This window comes from Triturus cristatus, chromosome 12 (assembly GCF_964204655.1).
Source record: "Triturus cristatus chromosome 12, aTriCri1.1, whole genome shotgun sequence".
NCBI classification, from domain to species: Eukaryota; Metazoa; Chordata; class Amphibia; order Caudata; family Salamandridae; genus Triturus; species Triturus cristatus.
Genome location: NC_140595.1, coordinates 113957675 through 113974823, shown reverse-complemented (window position 1 = coordinate 113974823; position 17149 = coordinate 113957675). Strand labels below are relative to the sequence as shown.

The following is a 17149-nucleotide window of genomic DNA, read 5'->3' as shown; positions in this document are numbered from 1 at the left end:
TACAGTGTAGACTACGGCAGTAGTGACCTGATCTCCAATTTGTATCTGGCATTGCGGCAGCCGACGTGAGGTTTGAGCAGCGGTGCCAATGGTGAAAATGCAGTGGACGGTATGTTCTTCATTGTCGTCATCATCCACGTCACTACCTTCCCTTCTAACTTCTGGGAGGATGTTTACAGTGGGGCGTTGTCCCAGCCTTTTACGGAGCAACAAACAATTAGGCTGCTTCCATGCGAGCCGCCTTAACGAGGGACAGTTCCTTGGTCCTGCCCAGGGTTAAATGTCTGCTAAGGAGTTTACCGATTCCTCAAGTATCCTCTAACAAAATTTTGCTGAGGCACACCCTTGTATGATTTGGCCTCATATTTTCTCATTTTCAATGTTAAATCCACACGTACTGGCCAGTTCCTTAAGGCAGGCATGGAAGGCATCAATGGTCTCTTCTGCCTGCTGTCGTGCTTGTGGCACCATGTGTATTGGGAGCCGCTTCATTGATGGATTTAGATGTTTTAAAAATGTCCCTTTCTCCCAAATGCAGAATCATGGCTCTCTTTTGAGCATTGTCCACTTTGATGGCTTCAAAGAAGAGTAGAACCCTTTCCACCCACTCCTTCCATCTGAGGGCTTGCGCCGATGGGGCACCTTCCACTGTAAACGGCTCCACGAGTGGTCTGCACCAGGTCTGTAGCCATACAAACTGAAATACTCCAGCCAGGGAGACTGACAAGTGTTGTGGCCCTTTTTTTGTTTTGTTTTTACACACACCCACTCAAAGGAACAGGACCAGCTTATGTTCCAGAGCCAGCCAGCAAAGGGTGCTGCAACATCAGCCTTTCTTACGTCCACGTGTGAAGCTCCTCGCACTCACGGACTCTTTTGTGGCCAACACGGCCCGATGTCGTGGCACAAGTGCTACACACATCGACAATCTGCGCGTGGCCGCCACACAACCTTCAGGGTGACCACCGCTTACCTGTTCGTCGACAATGTTATATCTGCGACTCCAGCAGACTCAGGCACCCTGTGGATAGCGTCATCAGCGGTTTTGAGAGGCCGGGTGGCCATAGCCGGACTGGGAACCAAAACCGGCTCTGGCAAACAGCTCGGTCGGCCCCCAAGAGGGAGGAGGGGGGGACAGCCGAATAGTTTTCTACTGCTGGTTTCGGCCGATTTTGTTACAGGGGGACGATATTTCCGGCCCCGGTAACAAAAGCCGCCCCCAGGGGGCCAAAACCAGCTCCCACCCTAGCGGCCCACCGGGGAAATGCCCAGTGCCCGCTATGGCCAGTCCGGCCCTGAGGGGGGCGCAGTACAGAAAAAGACGCAGACACCAAAAGGTAACTTTGTTAGCCCCGGCCAGGATCTCCTCTGACCTCATTTCCAGCAAGGGGCATATTTATTGTAAATGCACCACGTAGACCAGGATCAACCATTCAGGCATGGCATAACAGGGGTTTACAAGGACGCCCCTGTCCTCAGGGCATACATGAATTACTCTGTGATTCTCCTGTTACATCACTGGAGCAATACTACACAAATGTGCTCATGGTGAAAGAACAGATGACGTCACTCACAGTGATATTAACAAAAAACTGAAGCGGGCTGGGCAACTGCCCCATGTTGTATGCTGTAGGGGGTGAAATTAAAATGTGAATGACATAAAAGGCTAACTGAGAAAGAGGGCTGGAGGAAAGCCTCAATACAGAGGGCCACTAAAATTGTGTGGCAGGGGAGAACCAATTTATGCGGCAGGATAAACTTATTCATGCAGCAAGTAAAGTCAAATATTGTGGCATTATGCAGTACACTTTGTGACGGAATTACTGCATTATTTTCTCTTTTTTCCTACATGTTAACATTATCTGGGCAAAGGTTTCACTTCATTAGCAACACTTTAACACTCAAGTACAGCTATAAACAATTGAATGATGACCAATCTACTTTTGGGAAGGGCCTGCCACTTGATTGCAATGTGTGTCGCATGTTTTTAGTAACTTTTCAGACGTTTGAGCTAGAAACAACATTTCTTATTTGGGTAAAATCTGCAATTATTCAGCAGTTGGTGGATTATGTGGCAACTGCGGCAAATCCATAATTATGCAGGAAATCACTGCGGCCGCAGAATCACATAATGCCAGTGGCCCTGCCTATAGGCAACTATATCATACATTTATAAAGTAGTACAATTAAAAGGTCTTGGCTACTGCCATGCATAAAAATTGTAGAAATAATACATGCAAATACATTATCGAAGGTTTGTCATCAATTTGGTTTTGCATCTATGTAAATTTCATACAAAGAACTCAGAAAACATCAGTCACATCGATTTGCCTAAAATGTTGGACTATAATCTGCAGGGTGCGCAGCTCCAAAGGCACACCACAGGAGCACTCCCGCAGCTATCTCCATTTTTCAATTAATAAAAAAAAAAAAAGATATTAAAGTGCATCACAGAGAAAGCCCAGGCTTACTTATCTGAATGAAAAGCAGCAAAAGAACAGGCGGAATTCAGAACGCATAAGCTCCTCATTTGTTCTGAAAAATTGTTTCTGTTTATTGCAAATAATAATTTCCCTGGCTGCTCCCTGCAGAGCAGAATAAAGGCAAATTCAAACCAAAGTGTCCCCTTTGTCAAGACTTAAAATCCAAAGCAGGAAGTGGTTTGACTGTTCCTAATGATTTTCAGATGTACCTGTCACCAGTCTTGTGAAGACACAGGAGGTGGCCATTGCTTCTGGAAGGTTCTCTCAATTTATTGAGAAGCCATGAATAACAAGCACTGGCAAATGAAATAGTATTCCATTTTGATTTGTAAAACGGCTTACTTTAAAAGTTCAAACTTAAAAAAAAGAAATGAACATGGAGGGAATGGGCAACAATGATAAAAGCTGTCGTCATACACAAAAGAGACAAAACATTGACTTGCATACTGTTAGAAGGCTTACCTCAAGGCTTGCGCAGGAGCAGAACAAAGACAGTCCCAATACCTCTCCCAGAACCTCTCCCGTAACCAACTTTGACTGTTAGCGACAGGAAAGTTCAAAGGGGGAAAGGGGATGGGGATAAAATAATAAAAGAACAAAAAGAGACTACCTCAATTTCTCTGGTTCCGGCTTTCACCCTGTTCACACCTTGTCTGCCTTATTCTGGTGTGTGTGTACTGTCTTTTCACCCTCCTGGTCTACCGCCGTGATCTACCCCATATTCAAGAAGGGGGACAGGGAGAACCCACAATGCTTTCGGCCAATCTCACTTTTGTGGTATTCTCAACACGGCGGCACCATGCGATAGACCCACCACAACGCATCAAATGACCGCGTTAAAACCAACGCGAAGCCGCAAAAATGCAAAACACGAACGCAAAAAAAGCTGCGATGAGGCCAATCGCGATACCAAAATCAGCTAAATCCAGCCACAGCCTGCAATTCCCACGCAACATGCGGGAAGATGCACCATAAAAGTAGAAAAAAAAAAACACAGACAAAAGCCAAACAACAGTGAAGCACAATGGAGGTAGCCGGAGAAAGTGCAGAGGACAACCAGAACCCCACAAGCCCCCCAGAGGACCAACCTGGGACTTTGGGTTCAGGGATGGGCAAGGACAAGAAGAGTAGGAAGAAGCTGTTCAGTCCGCAGGAAAACAGGATCCTGATAACGGAGGTGATAGAACACCATCAACTACTGTTCGTCACCTCCACTGTGTCACTAGGAACTAAAAATGGAATATGGCAGACAGTCGTGGACAAGGTGAATGCAGTCGGAGTGCTGCAGAGGTCAATGGAAGAGGTCAAGAGGCGCTGGAATGATGTCAAGCGCAAAACCAAGCAGAAACTCGCAAACAACCGGAAGGCAGCAATGCAGACTGGAGGTGGGAGTCCTGCGCCACAGGAGGAGCTGGACGAGATGGAGGAAATGGTGTCCACAGTCATCAGTGGTGAGACGGTGGCAGGAGTTGGGGGACCGGACACTGCTCAACATGACCGGACACAACAGCAACAGGGTGAGTAACGACCAGGTACTGGGGACACGGGGCGAGATGGGCACAATGGCACACATGCACAAGTAAGCATAGCACATCTGCGGACAAACCATGCCCCAGAACCCCAACTCCCGCCAAGAGACCAATGCACCCAAGTATGCAACATCTCAGCACTGTATAAGCACAGAAGTCAGAGGCACACCGCATGTAAAGGATAAGGGGCAGCCAAATCAGAGCTGCAGGGGCGACTCCCCCAAAATGCGGCACACACAACTCACATGCAGGGCACATCAACATTGACAACGATGTGGCACAATCCTCAACACGTCCACAACAGAACAGAGGACACAACTGGTGCCGCTTGTTTGCAGAAACTGACCAATCACATATGGCATCGCATGGAAATGTGACCTGACAATGTACAAGTACAAACACACATCCGTCATGTTGTCGAAATGTCCACTGTCCCGCATCATATAGGCAGTGTTAGACCTGTCAGCCCTTTGGGTGGTCCCTCCTCATCATTATTTATTTTGTCCCACTTTTGCCTCAAACCCTGTTTGAATTTTTCCTTTTTGGGAACCACCAGACTTTTTCGTGTTGCCACAGATTCAGGGAACCATTTTAGCTACCCCTGAAACTTCTGTCTGAGGGCCTGAAGCACAAAATGGTGGCCTCCCATGACATCACCAGCATCCACTGGAACCTACCAGCACCTTCCAGAACATTCCAGGAGCTTCCAGAACCCTGTGACAGTTGGAAACCGTTTAGAATGTTGGGAGGATAAGAGAGGCAGTTGGCAGTTGGAGCTGGCAGTTGGCACCTGACTGGTGAAGGGAGAGGAGCACAACAGTGAAGGAGGAAGGAGTGAAGCAGCAGGGGTGGAAACTTGTGCCTGGAGTGGGGTCCATAAACCCACCCTTGATACTTGTCCCTACTGATGGATCCCAGCCTATAGCCCTGTGTGGGAAGAAGACAGAAGAACACCATCCTAAGGACCTGGACAGCAGGAACAGGCCTTAGAACCAAGAAAGCAGCAAGATTCTGACCTGAGAACTGGTTTCCCTGGAGCCTGGCGTCGAGTAGCCGAAGACCTGGAGCCCGAGGTGGAGAAGCGGCGCTGACTGAGGTAGCAGACGTCGTACCCGGAGCCGCCTGAGGTCGTAAGAGGGCGCCGGCGGAGGTCGAGAGGAATACCAAGGGTCGAGAAGGAGGTGAACCGAGGTCGAGTGAGCGGCGTCATCGGAAGGGTGAAGTCCGCCCTCCGGAGTCGTCGGAGACCGAGGTAGAGGAGCACCGGAGGTCGGGAGTGAGGATCGCACTCCGGAGTCGCCCGGAACCTGTGAGGAAGAGCACCGGAGGTCGGGGGTGAGGATCGCACCCCGGAGTCGCCGGAAGTCGACAGCGAGGCCAGGCCGGCCGACGTCATCGGAGCCGAGAGCGCCATCGGACCGGAGCCGCCCGAAGTCGACATCGTGAAGAGACTGCCCGACGCCATCGAATCGGAGGTCGAGATCGAACCGAGGCCACCGACATCGGACCGGAACCGCCTACCGGCGTCGACAAAGAACTGACACTGTGCCGAGGCCGCCGAGACCGGACCGGAACCGCCTCACGGCGTCGACACGACTCCAGCGGCGTCGGAACATCAGAAAAGGGCAGTAAGTGGAGTAGAGGGCGCCTAAGGCCCTGTGGAGACCTGAGAGACTACTCTAAGGGGCTAGGGAGGTGCTGAAACCCACCTGACTGTGCCTGGGGTGAACTGGGACTAACCTAGAGAGGCTGTGTGGAGAGGAAAGCCAGGGCATTGGAATTCCCCCCTTTGATCTACCTCAGTTTAGGCCTCAGCCTTTGCCTCAGCCAGGGAGTAGGACCCCCCAAGCCTTCCACACCCTACAAGCTGTGCCTGGGCCAAATCAGCCCTTAAGTATTGAAGTGTCATCTGATTCATGAGTGTTACTGTATACTTCTAATTATTTATTGGGGAAACTGTATTTATTAAGTTCTTATCTATTTAATACTGCACTGTATTTATAGGTCCACAGGACTTGTTGGTGTACAGTATTTATTGGTACAGTATTTATTGGTACAGTATTTATTACCTCAAAGTATTTAATTGTCTGTATATATTGCACTTGTATTTATGCCCTGTTATTTATGATCACCCCTATTTATTTCAGCAACGGCAAATATTTATTTGACCTGCTCTATTTAAGAATTTGTATATTGTGATTGTTATTTATTTTCCCAATCAGCAACTAAGAGAAAAAGATAAAGAAGAATATTTTCATAATTTTTACGGTGTAGAGTCGTTTTTGGAACGGATGCACGCATGGTTATTGTATGGGTATATTGTATGCTTAGCACTGCGCCTGTTTCCTGACCACTCGAGCCAAGCTACCCCATTGTGTCGGGAAGGCCCTCCACCACCCTGCGGAGTGGGAGTGGGCTGTTTCCAACATAAATTGGTGTTCAGTGGTGGGATAGAGCTGTGCCTACATATACTCAACAATAACTGTGGGTAGTCCATAGGCCTACACCGGGAGTTTTCTCACAGCGGCCTTCCTAATTGTGGGTTTTTGTTTTTTCCAAATTTACTCTGGTGGTGGGAGGAGGTATTACTAAAGGTACCCCCCTGCATTGTTACTGCACAAAACCTGTCCTCTAACCTGAGTGGGCAAGATGGAGTTTGTTCTTGAAAATCTAGACACGTACACTGTGGCCCAACTCAGGGAGTTTTGCCAGCGAGAGGGGGTGTACTGTCCCCCAGGAGCAAAGAAGGGTGCACTTCAAACCAGCTTAAGGGCTTGGGGGGAGGCACGCAGGGAAAGCAAGGCTGAGGAAGAAGACAGGGATGGAGAGCCTGACCCCGAGGGGGCTGAGATGTACCAACCTGAGGTGGGGAACCTGTCCGCAGGGCCCAGGACACTTTCTAGGGGGGGCAGCCGTGCCTCTAGCGGGGGCTTGTCTGAAGTGGAGTTAGCAGACCGGAGGGAGAAAAGACAGCTCACATGGGACTTAGCAAAGCTGGAGAAGGAAAAGGAGGAGCAGAGGATGGCCCATGAATTGCGCCTGAAAGAAATAGATCTTCAGATTTTGCGAATCGGGGCACAACCTGTTCCCAATGGTGGCAGCCAAAACCAAGAGTCCACCAGGGAATCCAAACCTTACCTGCCAAAGGACATTGTAGCGAGCTATGGGGCAGGTGACGACATCGCCAAGTGGCTAGCAGCCTATGAGGTCTCATTGAGGGCCCATGGGGTTCCAGCGAAGTATTGGGGAGGGGGACTGTATAAATACATGCCTCCAGCTGGTAGGGATGCTTTATTGGCCCTCGAAGAGGATGAGCAAACCCACTACCCCACCATGAAACTGGCGCTCATCAGGAAGTTTGGACTTACTCCGGAAAAGTACAGACAGAAGTTCAGGGGTAGTCACAAACTGGGCACGCAGAATTGGGTGGACTTCCTGGACTATGCGAAGAAGGCAATGGAAGGTTGGATTCAGGGCAGTGAAGTGAGGAACTACGAGGAGTTGTTTGACCTAGTACTGAAGGAACACCTGCTCGAGAAATGTTTCCCTGAACTGCGGCAACACCTGGTGGATAGCAAGCTGACCAGTCCCCGGAAGCTTGCTGAGGAGGCGGACATTTGGGCTAGTACCCGGGTGTCCACAAGGGGGACTGGAGGGGATACTCAAAAGGCCGGACAGGGCGCCCCCCAGAAGAAAGAAGGAGGGGAAAAGAAAAAGGAGTTCTCCAAAGGCCCCCAAAATAACTTCCAAGGGAAGGGAACAGGATTCACCTCTAAGGCTAACCCACCCAGAAACCCTAATCCTGGCCAGAGTCAGCAGCCAAGGGTTGTCCATTGCTACGAGTGCGGTGGCGTTGGACACTATAAAGGAGATCCGAAGTGTCAGAAACGCTCACCCCCTCCCACTGGAGGAAAGGCCCCCGGAGTAGCTAGTGTAGTGCTCGGGGAGGAGATGCCCTTAACTAAGGGAAGGGAGTGGGCGGGTGTCACTTTAGTGTCCCTGGGAGAACGGGAGATGGTTCCTAAGATCCAGGTGCCCGCAAATACCGCAAAGTATGGGCAGTGGATCACCATCAACGGCCAAAGAGGGGAGGCTCTGAGAGACACAGGAGCCAGTATGACTATGGTGCGTAGCCAGCTGGTGTCTCCAGAGCAGGTAATTCCCGATGTACTCCACCCAGCCGCGATGGCTGACGGCAGAACCGGCCACTATCCCGTGGCTGAGGTTCCCTTTGAATGGGGGGGGGTTGCAGGTTCACTTCGAGTTGCCGTAAGCCCTGCCGTGCCAGTCGATTGTCTGCTGGGCAATGACATGGAGCACAACGCTTGGAAGGAGGTGGAATACCGGACTCACACCGAGATGCTGGGTACACCTGACTGGGCCTGTGTTAGCACAAGGTCCGTGACTACCCGAAGAGGGAGTTCATTCCGGCTGGAGCCTGGAACAAAGGCCCAGCCAGCTGCCAGTCAAGGGAAGAACCGAGGACAGGAGGAGCCTGCCTCGGCGTCTCCACCCCGTAGGACGGATAGGCCACCGGAGGTGGTGGACCAGGAGTCTGCGGAGGGGGACGTTACCAACCTGGAGGACCTACCCATCCCGGCCGAGTGGCACGTGGAGGGAGGCCCGTCCAGGGAGGAATTCTGCCAGGGCCAGAGGGAGTGCCCTACCCTTGAGGGGCTGAGGCGACAGGCCGAAGCCCAGGCAGCAGGGAACGTTGAAGGGAACTACAGTGTTTACTGGGAGGATGGCCTCCTCTACAGTGAACCCAAGGCACCCCTACATGGATCGTCACGAGCCTTGGTAGTTCCTCAACGTTATCGAGCCTTCCTTTTAGAGTTGGCTCACGAGATCCCCTTGGCAGGACACCTGGGGCAAGACAAGACCTTCGCCCGTCTTGTCCCACACTTTTATTGGCCTCAGATGAAAGTGTCGTCCGATACCTACTGCCGGACATGTGTGTCTTGCCAAGCCAGTGGGAAAACAGGGGTGAAGCTGAAAGCTCCCCTGGAACCACTTCCTGTCGTTAGCACCCCCTTTGAAAGGGTGGGCATCGACATTGTGGGTCCGTTAGATCCACCAACATCAGCTGGTCACAGGTTTATCCTAGTCCTGGTGGATCATGCCACACGGTACCCAGAGGCAATACCTCTGAGGACCATAACAGCACCTGTTGTGGCTAGGGCCCTGATGGGAATCTTTACCCGAGTGGGTTTTCCCAAGGAAGTTGTGTCCGACAGGGGGACCAACTTCATGTCAGCGTATATGCGGGCAATGTGGAAGGAGTGTGGAGTGACCTACCGGTTCACCACTCCTTACCACCCCCAGACCAATGGTCTGGTGGAGAGGTTTAACAAAACCTTGAAAGGCATGATCAGAAGTCTGCCTGAAAGCCTGCGGAGGAAATGGGACGTCCTCCTACCCTGTTTACTTTTTTCTTACAGGGAAGTGCCACAGAAGGGAGTGGGCTTCAGCCCCTTCGAGCTTCTGTATGGGCACCCTGTACGTGGACCTCTTAACCTGGTGAGAGACGGATGGGAAAGAACTCCCAGAAAGCTCCCCCAGGATGTGGTGAGCTACATGCTGGCCTTCCGGAGCCAAATGGCTAAGTTGTGGAAGCAAGCTTCTGACAACCTGGAAGCCAGCCAAGCAGTGATGAAGGCGTGGTATGACCACAACGCTCACCCGGTGGAGTTGGAGCCTGGCCAGAAGGTGTGGGTGATCGAACCGGGAGAGCTTAGTGCCCTCCAGGATCGCTGGTCAGGACCCTTTGAGGTGTTGGAGAAGAAGGGTAAGGCTACCTACTTGGTGGACCTGAAGACCCCTCGTCAGCCCCTGCGGGTGCTGCATGCCAACCGCCTCAAACCCCACCACGAGAGGCCCGAAGTCATCTTGATGATGGTGACTGACGGAGGAGAGGACGTGGAAAGCGAGCCTCTCCCTGATCTGTTTGCGTCTCAAGAAAAGGATGGGTCGGTGGAGGGAGTGATTCTCTCCCCATCTCTAACTCCTGAACAGCAGGAGGACTGTCGCCAGGTCCTGGGGCAGTACTCCTCGTTGTTCTCCCTTGTCCCGGGTAGGACTCACCTGTGCGTCCATGACGTGGACACAGGAGACAGCCCACCTGTGAAGTCCAAGATCTACCGGATGTCAGACAAGGTGAAGGCCAGCATTCATAGCGAAGTCACTAAGATGCTGGAGCTAGGAGTGATTGAACCTTCTAGCAGCCCCTGGTCTAGTCCGGTGGTGTTAGTACCGAAAGCTGCACCACCGGGTGCCCAACCAGAACTGAGGTTCTGTGTGGACTACCGGGGACTGAATTCAGTGACAAAAACTGATGCTCATCCGATCCCTAGGGCGGATGAATTGATTGACCGGCTGGGAGCTGCCCAATATCTAAGTACCTTTGACCTTACTTCAGGGTACTGGCAGATCTCTTTGACTGATGGAGCAAGGGAAAGGTCAGCCTTCTCCACGCCCAATGGCCACTACCAGTTCTGTGTGATGCCCTTTGGGCTCAAGAACGCACCTGCCACGTTTCAGCGCCTGGTAAACCAGATCCTCACCGGGATGGAGAGTTTCTCTGCTGCTTATCTGGATGACATAGCCGTCTTCAGTAACAGCTGGGAGGATCACTTGCGTCACCTGCAAGCTGTTCTCCAGGCCCTGAGACAAGCTGGATTGACGATCAAGGCCAGCAAGTGCCAGATCGGGCAGGGGTCGGTAGTGTACCTTGGACACTTGGTGGGTAGGGGAACGGTGCAACCCCTCCAGGCGAAGATCGAGGCCATCATGGCCTGGGAACCCCCCAAGACCCAGACTGAGGTCCGAGCATTTTTGGGCCTCACGGGATACTATCGCCGCTTCGTGAAGGGGTACGGTACCATCGTAGCCCCTCTCACGGAGCTCACGTCCAAGAAACAACCTCGACGGGTAGTCTGGACGGAGGCTTGTCAGCAAGCCTTTGAGAGATTGAAGAAAGCCATGTGCGAGGCCCCGGTCTTAAGGGCCCCAGACTTTTCCAAGGAGTTCATTGTCCAGACAGATGCATCAGAACATGGCATTGGGGCAGTGTTATCGCAACTCAACGAAGAGGGTCTGGATCAACCCGTGGTCTTCCTATCCCGGAGACTACTTCCCAGGGAACAGAAGTGGAGTGCAATAGAGCGTGAAGCCTTTGCAGTGGTATGGGCTCTGAAGAAGTTGCGGCCATACCTGTTTGGCTCGCACTTCCTAGTTCAGACCGACCACAGACCCCTTCGTTGGCTGATGCAAATGAAGGGGGAGAATCCCAAGTTGTTGAGGTGGTCTATTTCCCTACAGGGGATGGACTTTCAGGTGGAACATCGGCCTGGAGTGGACCACGCCAATGCAGACGGTCTCTCAAGGTATTTCCGCCTTAGTGATGAGAACTCCCAAGGGGTTGGGTAGCTCTCCCCACTTTCAGCTGGGGGGGACGCGTGTTAGACCTGTCAGCCCTTTGGGTGGTCCCTCCTCATCATTATTTATTTTGTCCCACTTTTGCCTCAAACCCTGTTTGAATTTTTCCTTTTTGGGAACCACCAGACTTTTTCGTGTTGCCACAGATTCAGGGAACCATTTTAGCTACCCCTGACACTTCTGTCTGAGGGCCTGAAGCACAAAATGGTGGCCTCCCATGACATCACCAGCATCCACTGGAACCTACCAGCACCTTCCAGAACATTCCAAGAGCTTCCAGAACCCTGTGACAGTTGGAAACCGTTTAGAATGTTGGGAGGATAAGAGAGGCAGTTGGCAGTTGGAGCTGGCAGTTGGCACCTGACTGGTGAAGGGAGAGGAGCACAACAGTGAAGGAGGAAGGAGTGAAGCAGCAGGGGTGGAAACTTGTGCCTGGAGTGGGGTCCATAAACCCACCCTTGATACTTGTCCCTACTGATGGATCCCAGCCTATAGCCCTGTGTGGGAAGAAGACAGAAGAACACCATCCTAAGGACCTGGACAGCAGGAACAGGCCTTAGAACCAAGAAAGCAGCAAGATTCTGACCTGAGAACTGGTTTCCCTGGAGCCTGGCGTCGAGTAGCCGAAGACCTGGAGCCCGAGGTGGAGAAGCGGCGCTGACTGAGGTAGCAGACGTCGTACCCGGAGCCGCCTGAGGTCGTAAGAGGGCGCCGGCGGAGGTCGAGAGGAATACCAAGGGTCGAGAAGGAGGTGAACCGAGGTCGAGTGAGCGGCGTCATCGGAAGGGTGAAGTCCGCCCTCCGGAGTCGTCGGAGACCGAGGTAGAGGAGCACCGGAGGTCGGGAGTGAGGATCGCACTCCGGAGTCGCCCGGAACCTGTGAGGAAGAGCACCGGAGGTCGGGGGTGAGGATCGCACCCCGGAGTCGCCGGAAGTCGACAGCGAGGCCAGGCCGGCCGACGTCATCGGAGCCGAGAGCGCCATCGGACCGGAGCCGCCCGAAGTCGACATCGTGAAGAGACTGCCCGACGCCATCGAATCGGAGGTCGAGATCGAACCGAGGCCACCGACATCGGACCGGAACCGCCTACCGGCGTCGACAAAGAACTGACACTGTGCCGAGGCCGCCGAGACCGGACCGGAACCGCCTCACGGCGTCGACACGACTCCAGCGGCGTCGGAACATCAGAAAAGGGCAGTAAGTGGAGTAGAGGGCGCCTAAGGCCCTGTGGAGACCTGAGAGACTACTCTAAGGGGCTAGGGAGGTGCTGAAACCCACCTGACTGTGCCTGGGGTGAACTGGGACTAACCTAGAGAGGCTGTGTGGAGAGGAAAGCCAGGGCATTGGAATTCCCCCCTTTGATCTACCTCAGTTTAGGCCTCAGCCTTTGCCTCAGCCAGGGAGTAGGACCCCCCAAGCCTTCCACACCCTACAAGCTGTGCCTGGGCCAAATCAGCCCTTAAGTATTGAAGTGTCATCTGATTCATGAGTGTTACTGTATACTTCTAATTATTTATTGGGGAAACTGTATTTATTAAGTTCTTATCTATTTAATACTGCACTGTATTTATAGGTCCACAGGACTTGTTGGTGTACAGTATTTATTGGTACAGTATTTATTGGTACAGTATTTATTACCTCAAAGTATTTAATTGTCTGTATATATTGCACTTGTATTTATGCCCTGTTATTTATGATCACCCCTATTTATTTCAGCAACGGCAAATATTTATTTGACCTGCTCTATTTAAGAATTTGTATATTGTGATTGTTATTTATTTTCCCAATCAGCAACTAAGAGAAAAAGATAAAGAAGAATATTTTCATAATTTTTACGGTGTAGAGTCGTTTTTGGAACGGATGCACGCATGGTTATTGTATGGGTATATTGTATGCTTAGCACTGCGCCTGTTTCCTGACCACTCGAGCCAAGCTACCCCATTGTGTCGGGAAGGCCCTCCACCACCCTGCGGAGTGGGAGTGGGCTGTTTCCAACAGGCAGCTACCCACAAACACTCACAATGTACACTGTCATTCAGTCTGAATGTAAACATGTACAATGCGTCAACATACATGTGAACACAATGTTAAACTGCATCTCCCCTTCACATTGCAGGGGGAAAGCAAACACCTCCTGCAGAGCAGTCACAACCTCTCTTCTCTGATGATGAAGAGGACACCACCCCTTTGACTCCGACGCCCTCCAACAGCTCATTGAGTGCCTCCGCACCCCTCCTCCAGGAGCAGGGCAGCCCAGCTGCTACAAGGAGAACCCACTGCCTACACAGAACACACAGCAGGCAGCACCCACCACCACGGCTGCCTCCAAGGACCCCCACGACAAACACATTGCCTTCCAACGCCGTGTGTTGGGGTGCCAGGAGAAGCTGGCTGAACAGGTGCAGGTGGGGTTCGACCGCATGGTAGCCAAACTAGACCCCATACGTGGGTGTCTAAGCCCCATCAGGGACCACTCACTGTCCCTAACAGACACCCACAGTCCACTCCATGCTCTCCAACGAACCATGGCTGAGATCGCTAGAGTCCTGACTCTGCGACAAGAACGACTGTCCAGTCAGAGTGCCTCCTGCCAGCTCGCCCGGGAGTTGGGGCTCATGCAGAGGCTCATGGAGAACACGGAGCGGACGCAGGTGGAAAGAGCGGCTGCCACGGCTGCACACCAGCAAGAGGTAGCTGGGTCCCTCAATGCCATAAAGACCTTCCTCATGGCATTGCTGCCACAAGTCCTGGCGCTGATGCATGCTGCTGCTACCACTATGTCCACATCTCCGGCCCCTGAGGTGTCACTGCCACACAGTGCTGGAGACAGCACACAACCACCCACATGTGAGGCACATGCAAAAGCAGAGGACCAAGATGCGGATGAATCTGACTCCGTGGTCAGAAGGACGCAGTAGCATGCATCTCTGCCATATGGCCTATTTCTGCTTGATTCTGCCCTCTACATCATCACCTCCCACTGTCCCCCGATACACTCGGCGACACTCACCTTGGACCTCGACATGGACTGCCATATTCTATTTGGTCATCAATGAAACAGCTATCAGACTGCGGACTGAACTCCTCCTCTTCTGATGCACCTGTCATTCCCTGAAGGACTCTGCTGGCCCTATATGGGCCAACAATGTGAAGTGGGGTTTGCATGTCCCTGTACTGCTCCGGCTTCACAACTCCACTGATTGTGCAATAAACATTTGTGGTCACACCGATGTGTCATGCCTATTATCTTTCAAGTGTGGAAGTGTGGATGAATGTAGGCTCAGTGATTCCCCCTTGCGTCCATGTTGTGGGACTTGGGTCACGGGTGACACATTGCCGATTGCAGCACGGGTGGCGCCGACACCACAACGGGGACACCCCTGTCCAGCCCAGGACGGAACCACGCCCAGCGCCCCGGGGTCATTGTTCACACCCTTACTCTGGACTGGCATACGCCAGGCCAGCCCACTCGGCTTACGCTCACAGGGGGGGGACAACGCTACATGTCCCAGCTCTTCCCTGTAGGGATCTGCTGCTCACAGGTCTAGTTGTCAGCATGCCACAACCACTCCCTCACAGCTGGTTTACACCCACACCACACCCATCCAGCACAGCCGTCACAGTACATGTGACCCTGCCAATATAAAGGGCCTGGCGAATGTGCTGGACGCCATTTCCACTCTGTAACTGGGTGTCTCCGTGTGGTTCTCATTTCTGCATGGGGCCCTAGGGCCCAGCCACAGCACATTGCACAGTGCCGGGGGTGACATGATGGCATCCGCACCACGAGACTCAATCATTAAGGGTCCATGGCTTCCGGTGTACAGATTTGGTGGCACCGGATACACTGCGGCAGGCACAGGCACACCGCCACAGGACGGTGTCTTTCGGTGCACTGAGGTAGGGGCACTTTAAGTTCTGAGCGGGTGTGCAGCCTGCAATGATGCCCCGTCCTGGCGGTCCGGACTGGTGAGGATTATGTGCGCCCTGCTGGACCTCAGTGTAGGCCTGAGCCAGCAGGCAGTGCAGCCCTCTCGCCACGTGGTCTTGCCTAGGGGTTCACAGAGTTAGTGGCACCTATAGGGCTGAGCGTGTGTGCAGCCTGCGATGATGCCGTGATATTGTCTCTGCCATTGTGTGATCAAGACCCAGAATCAAATGTGTGACCAGTTGGCCCGCGGTGCGGGGCTGCATGATGTGGAGGGTGCCATGGTCGCGGGCCCCGGGCTTGGTGCTCCCACCAGCGCGTGGTGTGCCCTCTTGGAGACACGACGGTGTCGGAAGGTGAGCAGTGAGGCCTGGTAGAGCTGGGGCGGGCAATCACCGCTGGGCAGCGGGAGGGGCTGGGGTGCGGCAGCATGTGTGCGCATGTCCGGGCAAGCGATGGTGGCGTGTGCATCTGTGTGGACTCTGCTATTCATGTCTCTGTGAACTGTTGCAGATGAGGGACCTGGGAGACTGCAGTGTATACTGGCATGTGGTTGGAGACGCACCGGCGGCAGCAGGTCAGCAGTGTGGCGTGGGTCCGCAGTGTCGGCACTCGCTCTCTCCCTTTCTCACTCCCTCTCTCTCCCTCACTTTCTCTCTCTCCCTCTCTTCCTCTCTCCCTCTCTTTCTCTCTCCCCCTCTTTCTCTCCCTCTCTCTTTCACTCTCTCCCTCTGTACTTTGATGGGCGCATGACACACCTTCTTCTCTGTATTTCTGTCTTGCAGGCTGTGACTTACAGAATGCCCAGAGAAGACCTGCCGTGCCTCTTCAGAATTGTTGTTTTTTTGTTTAATCTGTAATAAACGTTTTATTTGGATCATATGATATGAATGTATGATTTCCCCTTTTCTGGCCCCACCTGTGTGTTAGGTGTTGTGATTGTGCGACTTCAGGCGATTTGTTTGGTTCATGGTTTCGTCGAGTTGATGTGCATCATCTTTGTCCAAAGAGGGGGGGTGGTGGGGTCCTGGGGGTGGTGGCGGTGGGTGTTGTTGCCCTATTGGGGCTTCGGGCTGCATGTTCAGTTGCTCGGGGGCATCTGTTGTTTTTCATGTTTGGCTATGGGCTGTGCTCCCTGGGCTGCTGCCGGTTGTCGTCCGACTTTGCACCAGATCGGAGCAGGTGTTAGTTTCCTGCTGCTAACGCACGTTATCGCCTGTTTTGTGATCTTTTCACAGATCTGGCTGGTCGTTGAGAATGTTGCGGAGTGGTGTTGTCGCTGCTTTTTGCTCAGGAACTCCTACTCTGTATCTCATTAGCGTTAATTGCCAGGGTCATCCGCGGCGATGTCTTTTGCGGCTTCTATCGCAGGTAAAATGGTGTTATCGGCTGTTAGCACCAGCTTGTGAATGGTGCGGTATATTTATCGTGACTTTGGGTGCCCTAAAGTGTTGATAACTCAGCGATAGGACCTTGAGAATATGCCCCAGAGTCTGTTAAAACCAGGGTGGCTGATTTTAGTTTTGCACAGAGGCTTGGCTCCAGGGCATCTTTTAAAAATGTATCAATCTGTTTTGCACAGCTGCAATATGGTAGTGAGGTCTGGGGATACACCAAGGTGGACCGGATCCAGACTACGGAGATAAACTTTTTGCACAATTTGGTCCAGGTCCCCCAGTCCACCCTGGCTTTTTCTGTGCACGCGGAACTGGGGCTTGATTACGTCTCGGACCTAATCGCCCTAAGACCGCTTTTGTGCTGGATAAAGGTC

At 52.5% G+C, this 17149-nt stretch overlaps 1 protein-coding gene across 1 annotated transcript in view; it reads left to right on the top strand.

Annotated features, from left to right (window-relative positions):
* LOC146772796 (uncharacterized) overlaps window positions 1-17149 on the top strand; it is a 93813-nt gene that overhangs the window by 19374 nt on the left and 57290 nt on the right. The window lies entirely within an intron of this gene.